At 46.2% G+C, this 24614-nt stretch overlaps 1 protein-coding gene across 1 annotated transcript in view; it reads right to left on the minus strand.

Annotated features, from left to right (window-relative positions):
- LOC135819827 (sushi, von Willebrand factor type A, EGF and pentraxin domain-containing protein 1-like) overlaps window positions 1-24614 on the minus strand; it is a 219165-nt gene that overhangs the window by 83863 nt on the left and 110688 nt on the right. The window lies entirely within an intron of this gene.

Consider the following 24614-nt stretch of genomic DNA (forward strand, 5'->3'; position numbering starts at 1 on the left):
GAGACGTACGGAAAGGAGTCCGAACGGACAAGTACGGCAACACCCCCATACCCACGGCTACAATGTGCTGACTGATTGTCTTCCGGAGGTCGATCTCTGCGGATGCAGATATAGCCTGACAGTGAGAGCGGGTTCGAGGGACAGAGCCACGTCTCTGTTAGGCAGATTATGTCAGGCTTAGCACATTCGGCAATAACGCAGAGCTCAGACAACTTGTTGACAACCGAGCGACAATTCAGAGATACTAGGGTTAAATCACGCTGGGATTTAGGGAAAAAAGGGAACGCTGATGGATTTAGCGCTGGACATGCAATGTGTGCGGGTCGGCCAGAGGAGGGCTGAGCGGGGTGGAGCGGGCGGGCTAATTTCGATCGTGGGCTGAATACAGGGGCGTTGGGATTTAGTCGTTGTTGCTGCATCGTTGTGTATGTTGGTTTGTTAGCATGACAGTTCAGGATTGATCATCACTGCCTCGCCGCGAAGTAGAAGACGACGTGTTACCTTGGGCATCAGCTAAGCGCCACTTTCGCACTGTGTGCTGGATGGTGGCCGGCCAGAATTTGGAGTCGAGAACTTTGTCCTCGTCCGATGCTGCCACGGTTACGCGAGCATGGCTAGTACCCAGGTACGTGTTTTCTGAAATCGAACAGTTCAGTACGTCAACTTGGCGGGCCTTGCACCACGCTGTTATTAGGGAGGTTCTGCTCTACGTTTTGGGAACGCGATGCAAAGAATCACGCGAACTTTCTTCGCGTTCCCGTAACGTAAAGAAATGCTGTTCTGCTCTACGTTTCACCTAGAGAAGTCACGTGGAATGTGTACTGGGAATTTCCCCTTCCATATTTGGCAGTTTTCTGCATGCAGTTGATCGATACCCAGCAAATCCGTACGCATTTCTCTGCGTGTGCCACAACGTAGAGAACCCCATCTCCGCGTAGAAATCTGGAGCCAAAACACGCGAAGCCGTAGACTCTAACCCAGACACCTGCTCTCTACGTGATTTCTCTACGTTTCACGTATAGCAGAACCTCCCTATTGACTCTGCCCTGCAATCCGGACTGACATTTCCAACATACAGAATAAGCTTCTTTGTACGTTCAGGCCCTGTTAGCACACGCGGGTCGGCTGCCCTGGGCTGTGGTTTCACGTAGCGTGACGTAACCCTACGGCGTGTGACTTCCGACCACTCTGCACCTGCAGCACACGACCCTGGGTTGGATTGCTCAGGTGGGTGTGGTCTGGTGCCATGCATTGACAAAACAGGCTGCGACAAATGGCTGGAGGTGGTGTGAGCGGGGGTCATATGGTGAGTACTAGAACCCGTTCTACCCTGTGTGTACTGCATAGGACCAGAGGAAATATGGGTGCGTGCACGTGGGGGATTCAAGTCTCCTACGGCGGTGCTGTACAACTTCCCGCCGGACATTGCCAAATTTTGCTGTGCTTCCTGTACGAGAGGGTGTACACAGATTTCCGGTTGTTGGAGCCCCTGAACTTCCCGCCTGAGTTGTTGCACTTCTAATTCCAGACTCAGGATTTTGTCGGCTCTATCCTGTCTCAAGGAGACAATTTCCTGTGACATGCAGCTAATTGAGTCAGTAAGGCTTACAATTGCAAGTTGGAGCTCCGATGTGGGTAGCGAACTCTGCGCCAACACGCCCACTCCACGCTTCCTCAGCTCGCTCACCAGATCCGGCCGGGAGAGGCTCGAGGCTTTATCCACAGACATTTGCTCGCCGATCTTGATGAGCTCCTCATAGCCAACCAAAGCCAGGTCCATGCCTTCGTTTGTCGCCATTGGTACTGTTGGTCTCTTCTATTAGTTCTAAGCAATAATGGGGAGGGGTAGTTCTGTAGAGAGACTTTTTACTTTAAATTCTTTCAATGATGCAGAAGTCTTCACTGATTCGGGAAGTTGTAGCCATGCACAGTTGCCCTGGAAGAATGGCGATCTTGTGAATTGCGTTGACTTGGCCTTGGGAAGAGACACTTTGTTTCTGGTTGAGCGGCCCGAAACAAACCAGTTATAAGGCTTTATATGTTCAGAAACACAACCCAAGAGCATTCGATGAACCAATATACAGAGGCAAGTTAGTCGGCGTTGTTCTAACGGAGTAGTCTGAGCTAATAAGTACAACTCATTGGAGGGAAAGGAAGGTTTCTTCGAGAACGAAATTTTTAGAACTTTCTTATGATGAACTTCAATGGAATCGGATAAGACCTTAGCTAGGCCACACCAGGCTGTGACAGCATATTCAAACAATGGAAGGAGATAAATTTTATATATAGCGGAACGGCACGGAATAGAGAGATGTTTACAATGACTTTTAATATAGCCAAGAGCACGGCTGACTTTATTACAAATGTAATCTACATGAGCCGACCAAATAAAGTAACAAGTCATAGAGAAATATTGCGATGTGTGCGAAAACTAGGTTACTCATACAAGACCAGTAGAATTGGACGATGCATCGCTAATTTGAAAGTTCCACCTTTGGCTCTGTGAGATATCAGATGCGCTGATCCCAAAGAGTGAAAAATCTCAGAAGAAATCCGTTAAAATTATCAACTTCATAGAATGATAGCAAATTTCCAATGAAAAGGAGACCGGTTTGAAATGACTAAAAGCACAAGATCCCTGCCTGACATTTTCAAAATTTGTATGCCAGCTGGAGCGAAAAAAACAGAAAGCGACGTCGGCGTTGTTCTAACGGAGTAGTCTGAGCTAATAAGTACAACTCATTGGAGGGAAAGGAAGGTTTCTTCGAGAACGAAATTTTTAGAACTTTCTTATGATGAACTTCAATGGAATCGGATAAGACCTTAGCTAGGCCACACCAGGGGGTGCTTGATAATTGTTAACAGATGCGTTGACCTCATGCAATGAGTGAAATGCGAACTGTCATTATTATTATTATTATTATTATTAGGCCACACCAGGCTGTGGCAGCATATTCAAACAATGGAAGGAGATAAATTTTATATATAGCGGAACGGCACGGAATAGAGAGATGTTTACAATGACTTTTAATATAGCCAAGAGCACGGCTGACTTTATTACAAATGTAATCTACATGAGCCGACCAAATAAAGTAACAAGTCATAGAGAAATATTGCGATGTGTGCGAAAACTAGGTTACTCATACAAGACCAGTAGAATTGGACGATGCATCGCTAATTTGAAAGTTCCACCTTTGGCTCTGTGAGATATCAGATGCGCTGATCCCAAAGAGTGAAAAATCTCAGAAGAAATCCGTTAAAATTATCAACTTCATAGAATGATATCAAAGCATTATGGCTAAAATCTGAAAATAGGGGTGCGATTTATCATCGAGTGCGGTTTTTTCATTGAACAACGGAACCCTGTCTTTCATTCATCATAACATCGGGCACGATTGTCCGTTTGACTTTTTATTTTATTTTTTTATTTATTTCACTCAACTCGTGGTTCATGACCAATTGGCACGCAAAGTGCGAGAGAGGGGTGATAGCCAACCGCGGCAAGAAAAGAAAAGAAAGGAATAATAGAAAAAGAGAAGAAAGAAGGATAGACAAGAATCTAGCAATGAGATCCTGTCGTACTATCGTACTATTGTACTTTTGTACTACATTATGTGATCGGAGTGCAATTTTAAAGCTGGAAAGACATTTTGATGTCTTAACATGCTGGGGAAGTTGCAGCCAAAGGCTGGAGGACAAAAACAGAGGAGATTTGGTTAATGCGGCTGAATTAGCACGGGGAAGTGAGAGACTATTACGAGTGGACCGGGACAGAGAAAACCAATTGAATACGGAGAGATGAATGGGAATTTTACCTAGGTGAATTCTGTGGATCAAAATGCAAAGCTGGTGTTTGCGATTATCTTGCAGTGGCTGAGTATTGCTGATACAATAGAGCTCAAGACTAGGAAATAAACGCTGCTTGTTAAACAATATTTTAAGAAGAGATTTATGTTGGATTTCAAGTTTTTTCACAAAATGTTGACTTAGACTACACCAAGACTGACATGCATACTGAAAAATAGGTAATAGATACGAGAGGATAAAACATACAACGGCATGTATTTGGCAAATGAGAACGATGAGGATGTAGTGTGCCGAGAACACTACTAGTTTTCTTGCAAATATAGTCTACATGAGGAGCCATTGTTAGACAGTCGTCAATAATTATACAAAGGTGCTTATGTTCATCGACTTGCGATGTAAAATATTTAAGATATACATCCTCGATCTGACCCGTAGCAGAATATTTTTTAATATGTCACAACTAATTGAACCTGACGGACCACACAATGAGCGAAGGGACGGTCAAAATTCCCCTGTCTTTGTAAGGCTTCTGTGGTGCTCCGGATGATGCGGCGCGAGCCAGATAACTGACGTGAGCTATCTTGATCATGGGCTTCTTTAGATCCAGCGCTGCTGTTGTGGAAAATGCCATTCCTGGGATCTGCGTGTGCAATGCGGACATACTTGGACCACATCATCAGAACTGGGATTCCTGCAGCTGCATGACTAGCAGACATAGCCGCATCGGCCGGTCGGCTGGTTTAAAACAAGTAGCTACATGCCTCCACTGCTCAGGATCACTCGCTGTTTGAATCATGCGACTCACTGGGCAAGGAACGGCATGTACTTTCGACTCTGACCACGAATCGAGTAGAGGATATCAGCACTGTCATACCAGAATGTATCAGTACTCATCATGAGATCAAACGGAGGTGGATGATTCTTCAAAAGCCGCAAAACCGGAGCTGCGGCCATCAACTCCAACCTAGAAATGCTGTTAACAGCAAGGGAAACGGACTCCCTGTGTGGCTATGCCATTGAGCAACAACCCTAATCCATTATCCCTTTCATTTATATGTTGGACTCAGTTAAAAGTCCATGCACTATATGATGTCCAGCGCCCTACATAGAGTCCATTGGTCCAAAATCCACTATACAGAGTTCCGGAGTCCACTCAATTTTGATCAGCTCCATCCAGCCGCGCAATCCCCTAAAAGGAGCATACTTTTTCTACAAGTCCCCTATTCACGGTCCATGAGTCCAGTTTATCCAGTCACACCATCCTGTGTGTAGTAAAAACAAAAGAACAAACACCTTTTCCGTTTGGCGGCGCATTCCTTTCTTCACTGCAGCCATGGCTGCCAGTTATCCTGTGCAGTTGCTGACAGTAATATGTCTCGAGGTAACCAAGGAGGAAAAGGATACGTTCAAAATCAAATCTGGAAAGCGAGTTGTGGTTCTCTGAAGACGTTTCACCGCTGCGCAGGATGAAAGCAGAAATTGGAGAACGAGAAAATTCACCACAGTTCAAATCTGACGAGTCAGGTACACTGACACTCTCTTTCGTTCGACGCCACAAGAATCCCCTGTTTGACTGGCCATGGCTGCCAGTTCTGCTGTGCAGTTGCTGACAGTAAGACGTTTGAACGGTTTCATCAGTGCGCGGGATGAAAGCAGAAAGCGGGGAACGAGAAAAGTTCAGCACAGTTCCAATCTGACGAGTCAGAATACACTGACACTCTCTTCCGTTCGACGCCACAAGGATACCCTGTTTGACTGGACAAGAGCTGCCTGTAGTCTACCACCATGTCAAACGGCTGTCCAAGTACATCGCAGGACAATGACTGAGGTAAGGAAGCTTTTACTCGTTTCGATTGGTCTGCTTTTCTATCGGTATGCTTGAATTGTTTTCCATTTTCAAGGAACGTATCGCGTTTGTTTGATGTTGCTTGAATGAATGCCCTAAAAGTAATCAACGACTTCGTAGATAATTGCGTGACAATACTATCAGTCCTCAAAGATTGCGAGGACTTCGCATCAATCGTCTAGTTATCATCAATTTTATTTCATGAGAAATGTATTTTTGTCCTGTGATAATTATGTGAACTTCACGACACTCTTCCTCTAATGTGATGTCGAATACAATGGGAGCGACAAACGCAGGGCCAGTGTACTAGCAGTAGGAGGAGGAGGATTGCTTGTATGCCGATGACAAGAAAAAGCTTCTCAAGATAATACTCGTATTCCATGAAGTGGAGCCGAGTTGCCAACAGCTGAGGACTGGTGCGCGTCCTGGCAGTGGATATTGTGGGGCGTTCGACAAAGTGTCGCACCCAGGTGTCCTGAACAAAGCTGAGCGGTATGGGCTCCAGGGACATCTTCTTGCCTGGCTCAGAAGCTACCTCACCAACCGCATGCTCCAGGCTGTAGTGAGCAGACAGTCCTCCTCTGCTTACCCCATCATGTCAGGCGTCCCCCAGGGTAGCATTTCGGGCCCGAATTTATCCCTTCTCTATACAAATGATGCTGAGGATCATCTACCTGCTGGGGCCCAGCTTGCTGCATATGCTGATGACACCACATTGTACAAGTGCATATCGACCAATACTGCCGTACCTGAAGATGTTACCACACTCCAGCTTGCTGTAAATGCGCAGGCAGACTGGGGAAAGGCCTGGCACATTAGGTTTGAACCTACAAAGTCTCAGTCCCTCCTGATTTCTCATCATCGCAACACAGTCGTCGTCCCACCGATTGTATTCCAGGGCACAGTTGTTCCGGAAGTCGACCAGCTGAAGCTGCTGGGTGTGCTGTTTGACCAACACCTGTCCTTCACAGCTCATATCAGGCAATTGGCTATTCGAGGCTCGCAGCGTCTCAGCTTCCTCCGGAAAGCCTCACGAGTGCTAGACTCCAGGTGCCGTGGAGTGATCTATAAGGGCTTTGTCCGCCCGGTTTTGGAGTACGGCATGCTCATGTGGATGAGCTCTGCACCCACCACTCTGGCTCGCCTCACTGCCATCCAACGCCGTGGCCTTCACCTAATCGGTGATGGTTCCTACCTCCCTAGCTTCGACATCCTCAGAATGGTCGGAGCACTCTGCTTTCTGTACAAGCTCCACTTTTCAAATGGCCCAGACATGCTTCTCACCCTTCTTCCACCCCGAGTGACCACAACATCACGCTATAGCCGACGCACACAAAAGCATTCCTCACACCAGTTTCAGCTCACTTCCACTCTTCCGCCCAGAGCACGGAATGATGTCCTTCAGTCCTTCCCTGACGCTGTTGTGGAGGTCTGGAACGAGCTCCCGCAGTGCGTTCTGCTGGACCAGCCAACAAGGTAAGGACTTCAGACGTTCAAAGAAAAGGTCAATGCCCACCCTGCGCCTTACCCGCTGGGAGTGGGAAACGGATAGGCTATGAATCAAAGAAAAAAGACCAAAAAAAGCTCTAACTCTGTTCCCTCCTCCATTCACTTCGTTGACTCTCTGATAACCTTTTAATGTACATTCCCTCGTAAACCCCAGTTACCCCCCCCCCTGCGTATTTTCCGTAATCTTTTTGTTTTTGTGGAGCGCTTGGGTTGCAATGAAGCCGAGACCCTATGGTCGGTCAAGCTGCCCCTGCTTCTCTCCCACTCCTGCCATTCCATATGTCTCATCGCTGCCTTGCTGCTTTGTGCCGTCAAATGGTGTGTGGTGTTTTTGTAAAAAACAATTTTTAAAGCAGAAAAACTTACCGTTTTGATGTCACAAACATGACATTGTGTCAGTGAAATTGCCTCGTGACAACAATTCATGGCATTTCCATCTTAGGGAAGACTGTTTGACCGACGGTAACGCTGTATAGATGGTTTACAAATCATCTCATCTCAATTTAGTTGCAGTGAAGTGAAACACTGCGGAGTACACTACATGTATGTTGGTGTGTCTGTGCGTCCTGAGCGTGCGCAAACGATCTTACTCCTCGTATTACTACATGTAATAGATTATGGTCCCCACCATCACCTGTTCTCAGGTCTTTCAGTGGATGGATTTTCATTGAGCATCACATTCGTTGAAAACTTGATAGTTGCGTGCATCCATTCATCATTCCGGTAATAAGCGTATCCTTGTACTATCTATTTGTTGCAGGTGTGCTGATCTTCAGGAGCTTGCGGAACTGACTGCTGCTGAACATTTGCATGGCCATGAGCAAAGCTTGCTATTGCACTCTCAGCATGTGCTAGTATTATGCTGACTACTGCGCCATGTTACTCTCTTACACTAGTACATGTATGTAAACGTGCGTGCACCCGTCCACGTCTGCATTCGTTTCGTATAATTATTTGTTATCCCCCTTTACTTTTAAACGTGTAAATGGGTGGACGTTTGCATGGCCGTTGGAGCTGCGTGTGTATTGTGTCTCTACTCTTTTCTTGGTATTTTCTTGGCGTTGTATAAGTTTGTTTGTGTGTGTGTTTGAGTGTGTGTGTGTGTTTTTTTTAAATCCTTGGCTTTCCATCATAGCCTATTCTCTTTCGATTCTTGGTATTTTTCTTGGTATTTTCTTGGCGTTGTGTGGGTGTGTGCATGTGTGTGTATGTGAGTGTGCGTGCACAATGATTTGAGAACACTACACGATATTGTAATTTGCAGCGTCTGCGAAGAGATCACTTGATTTGAGGATGGTGTTGGTAGGGGTTATCATGTAATGAAGTGGCTGGAGTGGAGCCTCAATACTACGTATAAGTTTAATTTTTATCTTGAGAAGTGAATGATATAAAGGATTAAAGGGAGAGGCAGTTTTATGGTTAATATTCACTGCTCACAGCAGATCCTATGTCTAATTTTGAACTCTGGATAGTGGATGACTAATTGGCTGGACTTTCTACAGGGAGTGTTGTCCGCATAAAGACTCTGTATAGTTGATTTCAAAGTTTGGACTCGGTACAGTGGATTTTGCACCAAAGGACTCTATATTGGGGTTGGACATCATATAGGGGCTGTACGCTCTACTGAGTCCAACATATAAACACAACAACAAGGTTGTCAATTTCATAATACTAAAAGCGTTTCACCCATTTTCATCAGTAGTTACATGGGAATGAGCAAGAACGAAAACGAAGCCAGAATTTATACCGGAGGTAGTTGTGTTGTTTCCCGCATTTTTCCACCGCTTCGTACATTCTTATGGTAGTGTAGTGTGAACTTGAGGCGCGTAAGAATATTCTTGCTGATACTCTACCCCCAGTATAATTTCTGGCTATGTTTTCGTTCTTGCTCATTCCCATGTAACTACTGATGGAAATGGGTCAAAAGCTTTTAGTATTAAGAAATTGACAACCTTGTTGTTGTGTGTATATTATATATATTCGGCCTCATTTTCTCTGTGCTGCGCTGATGAGTTCAAAAAGAACGAAACAGCATGCTGTCCGCAGATTGAGTACTTCGCTCCTGCTCTTGTAGCAGTTGAGCACTCTTGCGTGGGGTAGTGCCTTTGCTGTTTGCGTTATGCAGAGCTCACTGACTTGTCAGTTTGAGCACTCTGGCAAGGTACGTTCGGGCCTGATTGGAAATTTTTATTTCCATTGCTATCAGGTTCGGCCTCATTTTCTCTGTGCTGCGCTGATGAGTTCAAAAAGAACGAAACAGCATGCTGTCCGCAGATTGAGTACTTCGCTCCTGCTCTTGTAGCAGTTGAGCACTCTTGCGTGGGGTAGTGCCTTTGCTGTTTGCGTTATGCAGAGCTCACTGACTTGTCAGTTTGAGCACTCTGGCAAGGTACGTTCGGGCTTGATTGGAAATTTTTATTTCCATTGCTATCAGGTTCGGCCTCATTTTCTCTGTGCTGCGCTGATGAGTTCAAAAAGAACGAAACAGCATGCTGTCCGCAGATTGAGTACTTCGCTCCTGCTCTTGTAGCAGTTGAGCACTCTTGCGTGGGGTAGTGCCTTTGCTGTTTGCGTTATGCAGAGCTCACTGACTTGTCAGTTTGAGCACTCTGGCAAGGTACGTTCGGGCCTGATTGGAAATTTTTATTTCCATTGCTATCAGGTTCGGCCTCATTTTCTCTGTGCTGCGCTGATGAGTTCAAAAAGAACGAAACAGCATGCTGTCCGCAGATTGAGTACTTCGCTCCTGCTCTTGTAGCAGTTGAGCACTCTTGCGTGGGGTAGTGCCTTTGCTGTTTGCGTTATGCAGAGCTCACTGACTTGTCAGTTTGAGCACTCTGGCAAGGTACGTTCGGGCCTGATTGGAAATTTTTATTTCCATTGCTATCAGGTTCGACCTCATTTTCTCTGTGCTGCGCTGATGAGTTCAAAAAGAACGAAACAGCATGCTGTCCGCAGATTGAGTATATATATATATATGTAGGACTCAGTGACCAGTCAAGGCCCCGTGACCAATCACGGTCCCCGTGACCAGTCAAACAGTCACAAACCCCCCATGACCAGTCACAAATTAGTTTACCAGTCACAATGCCCCATGACCAGTCACAAATCACCATACATGTACCTGTGTAAAGTACACAGTTCGTGACTGCTCGCAGGGTGCTTCGTACTGCAGGATTTGTTGTGGAAACTATAATTCCCTATGAGCGGTCACAGAATACAGTTGTGACCACAATAATTCCATGCGAACAGTTACATGCGGAATGTACAGTTGTGACCACTCTTTCTCTGTGAGTAGTCACAGGCAGAATATAGGTATTTCTGTATTACAAGAGAGATTGGAGGCTTTGTCACAACTCTGAGTTTCACGTATTACTACGATCGTCAGGCAACTGATGGCTCCTAAACGGGCAGCCTGAACATAAGGGGGAGCAAGGTGGGAAATTCTGAGGGGTATCATAGGCGACGGGTATTATAGTGCAAGAGTCAGGTACAGGCATGAAGTTGCCAAGTCTTCAGACTTGGGGCTATGCAGCAGCAGTTCCAGCGTGAATGACATAGAATAGAGCTGGGGACCACACATGCCCACACCATTACACACACATACACCCACACTCTCTCCCTTTTCTCACATACACTCACACGCGCACACACACACACACACAATCATTCTCTAAATCTCTCTCTCTCACACACACGCACATATGTCATTCATTCTCTACATCACACACACACACACACACCTGGCCTGGTGTACAGCTGCCAAATGCTTAGCCACGCCGCCCCCGAGACAGGGGGAGAGTGGAAGAGAGAGTTTGAGACACACACACATCCACACACACACACACACACATCCACACACACACATACACACACACACACACACACCTGGCCTGGTGTACAGCTGCCAAATGCTTGGCCACGCCGCCCCCGAGACAGGGGGAGAGTAGAAGAGAGAGTTTGAGACACACACACACACATCCACACACACACACACACACACACACACACACACACACACACACACACACATCCACGCACGCACACACAAACACACACACATTCTCTAAATCTCACACACACACACACACATTCTCTCTCTCTCACACACACACTCTCTTTCTCACGCATGCACACACACACACACACACACTCACACATGCGCGCGCACACTTACTCACACACACACACACACACACACACACACACACACACACACACACACACACACACAAATAGGCAGCGGGACTACCAGCTAGATTCACGTGACCTTGCGGACAAAGTTACGGAGGTAGAACCTGTTTTCATGACGATACTTGGACACAAGTACTTCTGTATTATTATTTTATCTCTTTTCAACCAATCCACAAGCCAAGAAGAAATGCGTAGACGGAAGAACCGTACTCTTGGTGATACTGATCGCAAACATGATTAATTCCTCCAGGCCATTGAGCACCCAATTCTAAACCTTATCTAAGCAAAGCAGCATGCCAGTTCAAGAACATCTCGTCAGACATGCATATCGATACATGTCTGGTGCACTCTCACTAACAAGCAGGCATCGCAGGCTACATTCGCACCAGCAATCAAAAGAAGTTGAAGTGAGTGAATATTTCTATAAAATTAATAATTGGAAGACAAATGAAGGTGTGGAGGATCGCCCAAACACACTGACAAGGAGACAGTAAACGGTACACAGTACTCGTATGCATGTACTTTTAATACACGTTATAGCAGCACAACGAGAAAGACCATGATGCATAATGTGGCATCAATACATTTTACAGAGTTATTTTGGGAGTAGGAATGAAGATGTGTTCGAAGCAGTAAACTGCGTAAGCACTACGTTGAGCCAGAATATTGAAATACAGTTTCCTGCAGTCAAAACAAGACACTCACACTTCTCTGGTCTAGTTCGCCATTCTTATCGATAAACATGATTTGATTTAATTTCTTACGATGGTTCTTGAGAATGGATCAATGATGTCTTGAATAGATGTCTTCCTGAACGACTTCAACTGAGAGGCAGTTTCAGTTTCAACAAGCTGGACATTGTTTTTCTGTGGAGTCTTCCACAAGAAAGACAGAGCTACACACACGAAGGTGCTTGATGTACTCAGTACCTTTTTTGGAAATGAACATATTTTCATGTCCATCTTCATTATATTTTCGTCTCTGCATCGTCCACGATGTCCACTTCTGACTCCGTAATCTTGTCACCCATCCTCCCCAAAAACACAAATCGAGTGCTGCTTGCATGCTGGATCAGTTGAAGTCAGTCTCTGCTCTAGCAAGATCGGCATGCAAAAATTACATGACTGAAAATATTCCGAAATAGCTTTCCTGAACGACAAAGTTTGTTCTTCAAATAATGATGAATAGCACAACCTACTAGCCAGAACGTCCTCTCAAAAGAGATTCTATCTGAAGCCTGCAAGATTTTCGACCACCCTTCGTTTTGGAGAGGAGCCCACACACACCAGACTCGAGCTACAAGTGAACTACGCGGAGATCGAGAGTTGATCGAAATCTTTCTTGCTCACTTCTGAAACCTGTGAAGGAAAAAAAGTATGCTGAATGCGTGAATGCCTACAGTTGAGTCGTAATATTTTGACGTGGATCCTGTGACCGTTCACAGAGAAAGTCGCGGCTGTTTCTGACTGGTCATCGGGATTCAAACTGGTGTGTGACTTTATGACTGCTCTTCGGGGATTTGTGACTGTTTGATTGGTCACGGGGATCGTGATCGGTCATAGAGACGTGACTGCTCACTGAGTCCTACATATATATACTCAATCTGCGGACAGCATGCTGTTTCGTTCTTTTTGAACTCATCAGCGCAGCACAGAGGAAATGAGGCCGAACCTGATAGCAATGGAAATAAAAATTTCCAATCAGGCCCGAACGTACCTTGCCAGAGTGCTCAAACTGACAAGTCAGTGAGCTCTGCATAACGCAAACAGCAAAGGCACTACCCCACGCAAGAGTGCTCAACTGCTACAAGAGCAGGAGCGAAATACTCAATCTGCGGACAGCATGCTGTTTCGTTCTTTTTGAACTCATCAGCGCAGCACAGAGGAAATGAGGCCGAACCTGATAGCAATGGAAATAAAAATTTCCAATCAGGCCCGAACGTACCTTGCCAGAGTGCTCAAACTGACAAGTCAGTGAGCTCTGCATAACGCAAACAGCAAAGGCACTACCCCACGCAAGAGTGCTCAACTGCTACAAGAGCAGGAGCGAAATACTCAATCTGCGGACAGCATGCTGTTTCGTTCTTTTTGAACTATATATATATATTAACTGGTTTGAGGGAAAGAGACAAACGGGAAAAGTCTGAAGAAAAAATTGACCGTCACCACCAGGACTCGAACCAGGGACCCTCGCTTGTAGCCAGCGATGCTCTAACCACTGAGCTATGGTGTAGTCGTCATCCCAGCAGAGACTGCTCAACATTTTCTTCAGACTTCGTAACTCACACTTCCTGTGAATCCACACAGGCGGGTGGTACGCAGCCCTCACTGTAACCCACACACTATATATATATAAACACACAACCACACACACACACACACACACACCCACCCACACACACACACCCACCCACACACACACACACACACACACACACACACACACACACACACACACACACACACACACACACACACACACACACACACACACACACACACACATGCACACACACACACACCACTTGACCATTTGACACTCATCGCTGGAGGTGATGATAGCGATGCTACAGCAGAAGCCATAGCAGCTCGTGCTGGGATTGCACCCTTCAACAGCTTGCAAGGCTGAAGAATTGGCCGCTACTTTTCAGCCTGGTCTACACCACACAGCTATGAAGTGGCTTTTTCGGGCCAGTTACCCCCCCTCCCCCCTCATACATGCATGTGCACGAACTGAAACAATCAAACAAACACGCCAAAACATACCCACATACACATGCACATATGCACAGGCACACCCCCCCCCCACACACACACGCACACACATACACACATGCACCCCCCCCCCCCCACGCACACACGCACACATTTACCCCTAACCACTTCACCTCTTGCTACCCTCCAGATGTTGTGCTTTGAATTTGAATTAATAAGTTACGATATTACATTATCTTTAGAGCCCAATTCAAGATTATTGGCACAGTTAGATAGTGTCGCAATAAGGCATAATAAATGATAGGAGCACTGAGACATTCAACAACCTGACACCCATATGTAGCCTTAATTTATGAAGCCCAGATAGCTACCTTCCAATTTGGAAGGCTTTAGTAGGGAAAAGTTGCAATTTGTTGAATTCGGATGTAGATCGTGCAACTCTCCGTTGCACTTGCCTTCCCCTCAGTGGAGCTGAAGGTTGCCGTTTAGGGCTTCGTACCTATGTTGGAGATAGGTGTCGGACTGTTGAATGTCTCTTTACTACGGTGAGTCTTTCTTCTTTATTGTCACACTAAAAATGGAAAAAGGTAACAAGTGAATTGCAGTTTAGTTCGAAAGGAATTCAGTACAGCTCGTAATGAATACTACACAGCACACAAAATGTCCAGGTACAAAATTATTATATGCTTCTAGCAACTGCACCTGAGTAGGAATTTGACATCGACAAGTAGAAGTCTGCCGTCTACAAGCATTTGTTGTCCAGTCCGGAATGTCTTAAGGTATTTGATGAGTCCTGGTTAAGTGTTATTTGTTGTGCGCGTTTCTTTAGGCAGTTGTAGGTGCTAGAAGCTGTCTACCTAGGGTGATGAGTTCACCGGATTTGTGAGTATCAGGTTTTCCATTGTGGATTCTCCAGTTCAGCGTGTTTGGAAAGGGTATCTCGACTGTATCAGCTATACCGCCACTAGGTCTGTTCCCGTGATCGCGCTAAAGAGTCTATATTGTGGTATAGGAATGTGTGAGTCAGAGAACGTACTGTGAAGCCACGTTTCACCAATGCTGAAGATGTCTACATTGTGGTAGTTAATAAAGTTTTGGATATCTCCCAACTTCTTTCTGAGGCTGCATCCATTCAGAAAAACAACTTTACAAGACTTCTGTTGGCCTACAGTAGTTGTATATAATTGAGGATTCTTTTGATCGATCTATCAGGAAGAACTACATCTAGAAACCAATCCAACGCGTAAAAAATAGACAGGCATTTCAAGCATACGATTTTCAGGTGCAGTTCACAGCACCACTTAATGACGGCTCCTACCGCGAATGTTGTCAACTAGCAATGCTCCGATGATACAAGCTACATGGACTTGCTAGGTGCCTTGTTGCTCAAATTTGTAATAGACTTGAAAAGTAATGGTACGAAAGACCTAGTCGAAACTATTATGGCTTCAATGCTTCGTGTGCTGACCTAATTGTAAATTGCACAAACACACACACACAACATGCCATGCACGCCTCACGCTACAGCCAGTGTTCTTGGTGACGACGTAACAAACAACCCGTGCAAACCATTAGACATGCCAAACACAAAATTCTATACCAGGTAGCAGTGTGATGAAGATAATGTATCACACCAAGTACAGTTGATTAAACCTACCTGTACACATTGGAAGAGATGCAGCAGTAGGCCATTGACCAGTTTTACAGGCGAATGTAGCTGCTGATCCTATCACCTGGTAACCTGGAAAACATGAGACACTCGCTGAGCCTCCATCCTCATAATCTTGCCGCCCCCTGGCTAGAGTAACATAGCCATTAGGGATTGTTGGTGCTGCAGGACATGTAGTCGCTAGTTGGATATAGTTGATTCAATGCACACACACACACACACACACACACACACCCACACGCACACACACAGAAACAAACACATACACACACGCATACACACGCACACACACATAGCACATGCACACACATACACACGTAGAAACACACACATACACACATGCACACACACGCACACACACACGCACAGACACACACAGAAACGCACACATACACAAACAAACACACACACACAAACTACTACATGTACTACTCCAGAGAGCATGTCTGAGAATACCAAAGTATGTGTGCAAGTTGATCTCTCCGATTTCGCTCAAAATTTGCAGGTAGGCTCCCTTTGGCGTGTGGATTGATTGTGCAAAGCCCTTGAAAAAGTTTCTGAAGGGAACCTTGAAATTTGCATACCCCTCAAAAATGGCCGAAATATCACATTATTTATGGGTCTAGAAACGAGTCACGCCACAGCGTATCTAAACAAGCTATGAACAAAACTCCATCAAGCCGACATTGCCTCACCTTAGAAGAGTTCCTGGAGCAGTACCGCTTAGCCACGCCAGGATCCCAGAAGACGAGGTCCATCACCCCCTGACGCCACAAATGATCGTCTTGAAAATAGCCAATTTACAAGCGCTGGCAAAACAGCCAGCTACGTCCTCAATTGGCCAGAACTATACACCGGCAGATAGTAGAACACCTCTTCTAGCGCTGAGGACATGTCCCTCATCTTCCTTTTGGGGTTTTCTTGAAATAAACTTTTTTGAATTTTTACACTCGATCATGCTGAAATACGGCCAAAGTCATACCTGCGCAGGAAAGCTCGCCCCTCCGCGAAGTCTCCTCCGCAATTTCTACTCCAACACTACTCCCAAAGCCGCAGAAAAAAGTGTATTGTTGACTCTGACAAGGAAAAGCAGCGGTAATCACTTGTCACTCCAAACGACAAGCTTCTCCTTGCGCCACCAATAATTTTTTGTGCGACAGTTGATGCAAAAGTGACTCAAGCCAAAACGCGGAAAAAACGAAAATAGTGACGCCACGAATCCTGAGGAATTGGATAGCCTTCGGGCTCTAGATAAAGGATATTGGTGAATATTAAACGGATGTTTAGCATGCGAAAATTAGAATTTTGGTGGTGGTGATATTCCGCGAAAATCTATTTCGAAAAAGAAAACTTGTGACGTTTAGCAATGCGAAATGACTCTTTCTCGATAACGTTTGTACTTTGTACTTTGTACTACAAAGTACAAAGTACAAAGTTGCTTGAATGTTACATTACCGTACCGTATATGCAGCTCAGTCTCAAACAGGAGGCTCATAAATTGCTACTCCTGTAGTCAAATGCGTACCGAGAAAAGAGAAAGTGACTTTCACAAATCCCTGCGGCTTCGGGTCCAAGTTTTCGAAGTTTCGAGCTTTGTTTCTGTACTCATTCCCAGACTCGAATTTCTTTCCAACTTTCGAGTTGCTAAACGTTCTTATTGTCCATGGATAACAGCATTTCGCTGGAAATCAGTGTCGACATACACACAGTACACATTAAGTATACAAGCTGTCGTGCCTCAGGGTCTGCTCAGATTCAACACTGCTAGGGTCCAGCGGATAACGCCGGCATTATATTCAGCATTATGAGACCTTCCGGGCATCAGAGCTTTATGGAGCATTAGAAAGTAACAAGACGAGCATTATGATTGTGAGGTTTGAGCGGCATAACGAGTTTCATAGTGGATAATGTCGGGAAATCTTAGGTCTTTTGAAACAATCGGCTAAAGCCATGAGGTGCAGCGCCATGTATTGTACCGGTACATGACTTTGTGATTTTGTAGACACGTAACACCTTTAGCACTAATGCTACATTCATTCGAGGCTGACTACATACATGTAAGGCCATTGCTACATAACTTTTTTATGTAACAAATTCTCCGCAATGTAGTCAGGTAAATGTAAAGGTGATGTAGCATGCCCAACCGTTGTAGCTGAGGCTGTTACACAAAATCCGTAACGATGATTTACGAGGAATCCTCTTTTAAGAAATCACGGAGAGCCTAGCCATGGAGGAGGCTAGACGTACGCAAAGTGAATATCAAACAGACGAAGAGGAATTTTCCTGTTATGCGGCACGCACAGCATTGTGCCCAAGAGTGGGGTGCCCCCCAGTAGGGCACGTTGCCGCATGATCGACCCTGAGGTCCGCACTACACACGCACGAGCTTGGAATGTCCCGCAAGGGCCAGCCATATCGTATTGACAATGCGTCAACAAGCTCCACCTTGTTTAGGATAAAGCCACTCTCTGCCAGGGGCTCAGCAATCAGCCAGCTTGAAACCCCAGGTTGAGCAGAACATTCCACCAGCAGCTTCTGCTTATTGCACAACCCTGAGGACATGTCCACCTGCAACTGACGATATGCAGACGCACGCAACTTCTGCTCACCCTTGCTGAGAGCCCCTGCCTGAGCCCGTGCACTCTATTATGTCCACAATGGGCCGTGTTACCCTCAGACTCACTCTTCGCTGTTAACTGGCGTCCTGGGTAATACTTGGGAGGGCGAGGCCACCGAACCTGACACGCAGTGCCAAGAGTTTGCGTTCAGTATCCGACAGGCTGGGACGACCAGTGAGGTCCGGAACCAGGTCTCTTCCAATGACACTATCCAGTTCATTAAAAGACGCAGATTCTGGGGCTTTGTGGGATCGCACATGATAATGCCACTTCCCACGCAGGCCTCTCGTAAAAGCACTGTAAGCCGCATATGGTTGCGTCCTGGCAAACGATGCCAATTCGCGTACCTCCTTACTCCACAATGCTACATGACGGCACAGACTTCCTGTGATGTACTCCTGCATGCCAATTGCGCCACCCAGATAACGGACACCATCACACTGTATATCAATTGGTGTGTCAGCAAACAAGATACTTGTTTCCTCCTCCAATCCATGCTTGACTAGTAACTTAGTCTTAGCAGCATTTGAATTGTATCCATACTGTGGACCAAGGGAGGTGGTTTCACGCCAAAACGCATGAACTGCCAACAGCCGACCACCTGCTTCGCCGTCGCTCGCATACCAGCACTGCTGAGTATCCGTGTGTTGTTGCTGAAGGTCACGAATCATAGGTGTCATTGCTAACGTAAACTTCGCCATTGTCTAGGTGATCCCTGGCACGTGCCCTCCCGAGACAAAATCATGCCGCCGCCAGACAGAAATAGCGGAATGGGTGCACCATACGTATTGGCAATAAAGTTGGCCAGTGAAGGACATAGGTGGCTGATGTTATGTAGAGCAGCTTTGCGTTAATTGCATTAAATGCGTTGGGCGCATCAATGAGGAGAATTGCCTCAGTCTCCACACTGGAATATTGAGACTGCACCGAGATAGTGGCAGCCTCACAAGCCGAGGGAATGCCAACACATAGTTGATGCGGCATAACAGCAGCAGCAATGTCGGAAGAGACACGTGTGAGAATAGCCTTGGCGATGATCCTGCGATACACTTCGCCAACAGCAATGGGACGTACACCGGGGTTTTTGTTCAAAGCCACCAAACGCGCTGCTACAAATGCCTCCAATCCGGCACCTCTGACTTGATCCGTACATTTCTAGATAACGTTTGTACTTTGTACTTTGTAGTACAAAGTACAAAGTACAAACGTTATCTAGAAAGGGGTGAAACGGTTACCCTTTAAGGTAACAAACGGGTATCTGGTTTAACGGGCGGGTTATCGGGTACCCTTTATGCGCCATACTTTTTCCCAAAACATTGCATTTGCTTGGGATTGTAAGCACAACATGTCTTTTGCAGGCATTCTGATAGGAGAGCGATTTTCGGGCAACAATTGCTATAGTAGCCTTCCGGATTTCACGCCAGGAGGATATGCGAAGTCATACAAGTACACTACACCGCGACAAGCACAGTGTGCACAATCTTTGCGCTACTTGCTAACAGTCGAAATTGTCGTAGCTACAATGGATACCGTGATATGTAGCAGGATTGAACGAGGAAAAACACTCAAAACTGTGCACCGAACAGTACAACTGTACAAGCAAGCTTCTAGTACTGTACCCTACAATCCTACACGACTATCGGGTACTCGTTTGCTAACGGATCAGCAGCTAAACAGACGGGTACCCGGGTTACCCGGATCACCCCTTTCGCCCCTACTGAGTTTGTACCAAAGATTTTCCATTGCAATATCCTTTTTCCTCCTCCAAAGGTCCATTTTGGTTCTTTTACGACATGCATTTAGATACTGTTGCTATGCTTCCATAGGCTTGAACAAGTTCTATTTGGACGGACACAACATACCGCCCTTTTTCCTGACTCATGCTGAACATCCTTCTTCCTTTTCTCGCACTATGTCAATCTGCATGGTCACGATTCAGCCAAATATCAAAACGCACGACATTGTTTCGTTCGCTAATTACCGTTACCCGTCGTCTCACGTGGCTTCAGAACATGTAATGAGAGTTAAGAGAGTCTCCAGCAGGCAGCGCATCCATCGTCAGGAAATGGAAAGAGCAAACGACAATGTCCTTGGTTGAGGTAAATGATGAACGTTTGATTTGTCCCAACCAAGATGTCAGCACTTGGTTCGTCACGATCTTCGCTTGCCAGCTAGCGTCTCCGCCCTCCAGCTTTCTCCTGTCGGTGTCACGTCCCAGTACACAACGGAGAGGACTACTAATAAACAGTTCACGGCGCTAACAGCACTGAACACAGCACATATTTCACTTCGTGAATACAATAAGACAACTGAAAATGACACAATTCTGAAGTGATCGACCTTTTCTCTCACGGAGCTAAGCAGAATGTGCGTCATCACCTGTAGTCGCCATGGAAACGCAATCAGAAAATCGGCGATATGGCAAGTTTTCAATATCGTACGGAGGCGAGAGATATACCATCGGAACCGATATGAAATTGTCTTTCATCTGAGCCCTACTTGAAATATCTATGCACTTCTCCTTTAAGGGTGCCAGATAACAGACACTCACCTCAAATTTTATTCTTCCTTTTTTATTAAACCCGGCACGTTCGGGCTCTCCGCCTTCTCCGTGAAACAAAAAGAACTCTAATGACATGAGGAATATGGATCGAAGTCGGATCTTGTCGGACCAACCAAAATGGTGCTGCTACGGGCCTACACTGTCCAGTCCTGAGGTTGAGGGTGCCGGATAACAGACACTCACCTCAAATTTTATTCTTTCTTTTTTATTAAACCCGGCACGTTCGGACTCTTCGCCTTCTCCGTGAAACAAAAAGAACTCTAATGACATGAGGAATAAGCATGGACATAGCAGGTTGGCACCGCGGCACAGCATCAGGTGCCGAAACTGTTCAACAGAATTAAAGAATGATTTAAACTATAACAAGAAGAGTATGTTCTCGTGTGGGAAACAGCAAAACAATAATGGAAAAAGGATAAAAGGAGTGATACGGGCGTCGCAGGTTTCACAAGAGTCGGTACCAACACTGTTCAACCAGTCTAAGATCTTCCCACAGATTATCAGTATCACTATCGACAAAGCAATGCATACAGTAGTTCCCCATATCATCCGTTGTCCATATAATGATGAAAATAATGTGCGCAGTGGCTGTCACGACATGCCTTTGGTTTAAGCCCAGGAAACGCACACGTTTGAGAGCAACATGCAATAGGAGGTGCCAACTTCTGAGACAAAGCAGGTGACCGACCCGCAACAGGCAATGGTGCTGAAAGTGACGACATTGCAGCAGGTGACGACACTGCAGCAACTGACGACACTGCAGCAGGTGATGGCACGGCAGCACGAGGTGCCAATTTCTGAGACAAAGCAGGTGACCGACCCGCAACAGGCAATGGTGCTGTAGGTGCCGACGCTGCAGCAGGTGACGGCACTGCAGCAATTGACGACACTGCAGCAAGTGACGGCACTGCAGCAGGTGACGGCACTGCAGCAACTTATGACACTCCAGAAGGTGACGGCACAGCGATAGGCATAACCAGCGAAGGCATTGCAGAAGCTGTTGACTTCTGATGTTCAGTGAACAGCTTTCTGGAGTGGATCTCTGGTAAGATATGGCTGATGTTATGTAGAATGCTTTCAACTTCGGTAGCAAAGTATCATTCCACAGTACACTGTCACGAAATATCCTCTCAATGTGAAGATTGGTGGGATAAGGCGCGTCGGTCCGCATGACAAAGTCTGCCCACTCCTTGTCCATCACGGCCAATCCTCCCTGCACCCGCGTGCAGAACTAGTGAGTTCTTCGCAATAGCAACTTGCCTCCGTCGCTTGTAGTCAAGCGAAACTTATGCCCAAACTGGTTGGCCGCAGGAGACATCTTGTTAACGGACACGCCATCGATTGAAAGGGACATTTCACCTCAATTAGGCCATGCAGATCGGACGGAGCAGGATCGTACAGCAGCCCATGGGAAGAAGCACCGATGAAGGAGTACTCTTCTCACCGATGAAGGAGTACTCTTGATGAAGTGTAACAGCAGATGGCATGTGACGTACAGCAATATCTGACTCAAAAACAAAATTCACAAGTCGCAAGTAGTCCTCCACGGCCTTCGCTTCATGCATTATACCCCATTGAATAGCCGTTGTCTTTGGCATCTTGCAGTAACCCATGATCGTCTTCACCAAGCTGTCTGGTGATGTAGTCTCCCTACGGTTTACGACAACATGAAAAATAGAGGAAGTGATGCGGCCAACCCGAATGTCACGCCAAAGTGGCGATCTTGACTGCTTCTTCGTGACACTCTCGATATAGGAGGCCAGGCTGCTATCAATGGAGCTGTCATTAGCAAGATCAGTGCACATCGCCACACCAACTTCCTCATCCACGTCATCACTGAAATGATCTGTCCTAGGGTGTCGTGACATAACCAACTGCTTAGCCTGCTTGTCGAAAGTGTGCATAGCATCCTTCTTGGCCAAAGATGGGTGGTTCCAGAATTGGAACAAGCCAGATGTTGGCAGCTTTGATGCAAATGTATCCAGTAATTCCTGGACACAATGGTCGTCCACAGCAAGGTCTTGAGCAGCTCTCGGTTCAAAGGTGGACATAGAACCTCCACAGACCTTGCGGGATTCCTTGCCATAGGCAGTGGCCACAAACACAGCGTCCGCCAATGGGACAGGAGGTACTGATAGCTGGAGTGGAGGATGATGCCCCGACATCAAGCATCCAGTGCATGTTGCGTCTGCCTGTATCGTTGTGGCACCTTTCTCCTTACAGTCAAGGAGGTAGAACAGGAGCGCGGCGACATGACTGCAGCTCTCCCCCAGTCCAGCAGCACACTTGCATCTGGCACTATACACAGCCCCTTGAGGCGACATAGTAATAAAAACTGGGTAGGCCGATTTCTCCCCTGACGGATAGGACTGGTGCACATGCCCTCTAGCATAGATGTACTAGGGCTTCACGGAATCAGGGCAGCACATCCAAACATTGGAAACCCACCCACTGGTGAAATAGCTATAGCCTTTCAGTGACTTGAAGTTGCTGCACTGACGGTCAGACGAGGATTTGTACCTCACTTCCACGAGGTACGTGTGTATGTCCTCGTAACTAAAATTATCAACAAGGAAATCGTGTACCCAACACGAGACAGAATCATACGTTGGCAAGGCTTCCAATTCTGCCGCGATCTCCACTGTTTTCGCGGACGCTTCTGGCGCAACATGTGGCGGCGCTGAGGCTGCAGAAGACGTCTCAGCAAGTCCAGCAACGGTCTCCACCAGCTCAGTCTTCCTTTTATTGCTGTGGACAATTTTGAAATGTCTGCACAGCTCCTTCAGCACAGGCACGTTTGCTGACTCTAAGCGTTTCCTCCACTTTTCGACATCATCCTGTTGAGACTGCACTGCCTCGACAAGCTCCTCGAGGGATGCCATGTCGGAGAGAGAAAGGAAATGTCAACGACAGCAATTGTTCTCAATACAAAATGATGTGCATACACCACAAAAAAAACCGATCTTTTGCCTTACGCTGCGCCGTGGGCGTCAGATCACGTGCACGTCGTGAAAGTGGTCTATGCATACATACCGCCTGCAAACACGTTCATTATTTTAGCATGCACCACTATACGAAAATAGAATCCGTACAAAAGGTCAAAACTCGGCTTTAATGGTCCGAAAATATTTTCGTCCGAAAATTTCCGGCAACACAGTACTCTGAAGTAGCTGAAACTAAATTCCTAAACTTCTACTGCTTGATGTCTGGATTCCAATTTTTTTCTATTTTTCTTTTCTTTTCCTTTCCACTTACCCCGTTATCGGCCCTCTTAAGAGTTGTGTGTATCACTGTTGAGGCATCCGATGGTAAATAAAATAAATACTACTACTACTATACTCCTACTACATATGACAACTTGTTTAAAAAATTGGCGATCAGAGTTTGGTGAATCACTGATATTGAAGTCAAAATTATAAATATTCAGAGCTTGCTGTCTACAGCATTGGGTATTGCGCTCCTCGGCTTTCGTCTTGTTGAGCACTCTCAGTAGGCTGCTCTAGTGCTGCTGCATCATGCAACGCCAGCTACTTTTTGCAGTTTGAGCACTCTGGCGCTAGAGCGACGAGCTATCTTAATGTCTGTGGTGTCTCATTTGCAGCATGGCTGGTAGCTCGGCCTATTTAGCTCGTAGCTGTACTGATGAGGCCTTTATGGCCGAAACAGCTTGCCCACATTCACAACACCTCTCAAT

This window comes from Sycon ciliatum, chromosome 6, assembly GCF_964019385.1.
Source record: "Sycon ciliatum chromosome 6, ocSycCili1.1, whole genome shotgun sequence".
In the NCBI taxonomy this organism is placed as follows: Eukaryota; Metazoa; Porifera; class Calcarea; order Leucosolenida; family Sycettidae; genus Sycon; species Sycon ciliatum.